This window comes from Gavialis gangeticus, unplaced genomic scaffold, assembly GCF_001723915.1.
Source record: "Gavialis gangeticus isolate Ggan-Ray unplaced genomic scaffold, GavGan_comp1, whole genome shotgun sequence".
Classification (NCBI taxonomy): Eukaryota; Metazoa; Chordata; order Crocodylia; family Gavialidae; genus Gavialis; species Gavialis gangeticus.
In genome coordinates, this window is record NW_017729004.1 from 33,197,682 (window position 1) to 33,200,988 (window position 3,307).

A 3,307-nucleotide genomic window follows, 5' to 3' on the forward strand; every position below is an offset into this window, starting at 1 on the left:
GGGCAGGTGGGATGGGGCTGGGGCTGGGGCTGGGGCAGTGGCAGTGCGGGGCTGTTCCTGACCAGGCTGTGCCCACGCCGGGTGGCTGTAGCGGCAGCACTGGAAGCAGGGTCACAAGGGACCCCATACCCACTCCAACCCCTGCTCCCACCACTGCTGTCAAGCGCAGCACAGACTAGGCCTGAAGGGAACAGCTTGGTGCAGCCTTCCAGCCCGCAGCTGCAGCTCACCCTTCCCCGTGCCTGCCAGTCCCCAGCCCCCAAGTCCTTGGGGGAAGGAAGGGGCAAGGGGAGGGGAAGGCTGTGCCGGGCTCTTCCTGCTGGGCCTAGCACATGCTGCGCTCGGCAGTGGTGCTGGGAGCAGGGGTTTGGGGGACACTATGGCCCACCCTTGGGTCCCCCTCCCAGCGCCAGTGCCACAAATACCCAGCCTGGGAGCAGCCTGGCCAGGAACAGCCCAGTGCTACAACTGCCCTGGCCACAGCCCGCTCTGCCCTGCCTTGCGTGCAGATCCAGGGACATACATCCCCCAATGCCCCCCCGGTTGCGTGTCCTCCCTTCCCCCAGCAGCCCTGAGCAAGCCTGGCTGTGGTTGGTGACCACTGATTTAGATAAACTTTTGACATAAGTCAACCTCTGTCTTCCATGATCTCTCCTTCATTCAATCTTTCCAGTTACAACCAGACTTCCAATTTCCTCTTTCTCCATAACTTGTCTTTTAATTTCCTCTTTCCTCATGTTTCCTCTTTCATCATAATTCCAACTCTTTCTGATGTTAATCAGCAGATTCCTCCTGCATCCTGCCCTTAACGAAATATCTTAATTTGAAGTGTGACTTGTCCAACATACCTTCAAGATGTGCTTTAAGAACCACATCTTACTTGCTTCAATTCTCTTTTCCATACTTGATGATATTGTCCAGCATTCTGATGCATACATGGGGACTGATATAACATAGCAGTCCAAAACTCTTAACCTCATCCCCACAGAAATTTTACTATTTGTCAATATCTTTTTCATTTTCAGAAATGAGCCTTTTGCCATCACTATTCTCTGTTTTATTTCATGACCTAAGGATAGATACAGCCAATGGGTGTCCATTGATAGGACAGTGGTTTTCAACCTGTGGTCCATGGACCCCTTGGGTCCATAGACTATGTCTAGGTGGTCCGTGAAAGATAACTATGATCAATCAAAATTATGTGAAAATTCAAAACTGTTTAGGAGTCCGCAAATGAAAAAAATGTTGAAAACCACTAGACTAGGATTTAAAGGCAGGGAGGGGGGGAGTTGGACAATATTAGGCAATACAGGTAATTAACTCAAATTTAAAAAAATCTAGTGTAGACAAACATTTATTGGGATGTAAAGGTGGGGATGGATCTCTTCATCTCCCAATTCCCATTGACACCACAGTATAGCAGCTGTAAACACATCATAGAAATCAGACAAAATTAGGGTTGGAAGGGACCTCAGGAGGTTTCTAGTCCAACCGTCTGCTCAAAGCAAGACTGTCCCCAACTAGATCATCCCAGCCAAGGCTTTGTCTAGCTGGGTCTTAACCTCCCAGGATGGAAATTCCACCACATCTCTAGATAACCTGTTCCAGTGCTTCATTACCCTCCTAGTGGAAATGTTTTTCCTAATATCCAACCTAAATCTCCTTTGCTGCAACTTGAGACCATTGCTCCTTGTTCTGTCATCTGTCACCATGAGAACAATGGGCTGCAGCAGTTTCTAGACAATGAGTATTGACAGAGAGGACAGTCCAGTGATATCTTTTATGTGGATAGATCCCATATTATTCTTATCTGTATCAGAAAAAAACAATATAAGGAATTTTGTTTAAAAAGAGGTCATTATGAAGGTGCCATATCTCCAAAAACCACTTCAACAGTGCCATATATGTTCAATCCCCAGCAACCACCATGCCATTGATCAAGACTATCTAATTGTATATGTGAAGTTGAGGCTTTTTGAAGACTTTTAAACAGATACGTTATTGCAAGCTTAAGATGAACCTAGCAGCTGCTGGCACAAGATGCTTTGTATATTTCTACTCTCACATAGGCAAAGGAATGTTTCACGCTACCCATCATTTAAACTCAAAGCCTGTCTTCATTTGCAGATGTCAGCATGAATACTGCGTGCCTCCTGAGGCTGGGGAGGCATGGCAACCTCCCGCAGATGGCGGTGACAGTGGCAGCAGTGGGGTTGTGGGAGCAGCAAGTCGGAAGCTTGTGCAGATGTGGGGGGGGGGTGGAGCGGGTGGTGAGTGGGTGCTGGCAGTGGGCAATTTCAGGGGTTGCACTGCCAATCTCAGGGGGTGTGCGTGCACCCAACATGTCACCAGTGGATGTCAACACTGCAATGTGGAGCTGATGAGATGATGACCCCATTCCCCAACTCACTGGCCAGGTGCGAAAAGTATACAGATGCTTTGCATCTTGCTTTTTTCTGCCTTAGGGTGGCCATTGGTCATGTTTTACTGTCAATTTTTTAAAACCCTTTGTCACCTGTCCCTTTATGGATAAGGAATGAACAGCAAAAGATCCTGTTTTTCAATATGATGGAAATACACGTCAATCATTTGTCCTTGCAATTCTATTGGCTGTGCCAAGAGCTACATCAGTGCAGCCAGGAAAGGCAGGAAGTGGCCTTTTTGTAGTGGCCCCTTCCCTCACTGCTAATTGGCCAAGGGGGGGGCAGGAAGTGGTTCCCTCCCCCTAACCAAGGGAATATTGTGTAGTCTGGGGATGGGCCAGTGCCCCCCTATTCTGAGACCTGTGTGGTGTCCGCAGGGGCCAGCGTTTCACACCAAGGGGCCTATGCACAAAGCTCCCTATGTTTTCCAGTGGTGATTTCATACAGGCACGTGTGGGCCTGGGTGTCCTACCCCTTTAAGCTTGACTTCATGACACTCAAAATTGTTCCTGCATTTCTCTTTTCAAAGATAAAGTGACTGCCATGCGGACACTGCCAGACTCACACTACAACAACCCTCTAACACCACATCCTCACTGCGCCCCTACTCCCGTGACCCCGCCCCCTCAGCGTACGCCTGCGCCTGCGCAGTGGGCTACTTGAGCCGGCACCCGGCGCTGTCCGCCCCGCCCACGCCGCGCTTGCATAGCAGCAAGGCAGTGAGGGGGCGCGGTGCTCTCTGCAGAGGGTGACGTCACCCCGCCCGCCCCGCGCGCGGGGGGGCGGGCTGGCCGGCTGCGGGCGCTGCCATGGCTGCCATATTGGGGAGGAAGTGAGCGCGGGAGGCGGCGGCGGCCTGAGGAGCCCTCCCTTGTGCTCTTGCC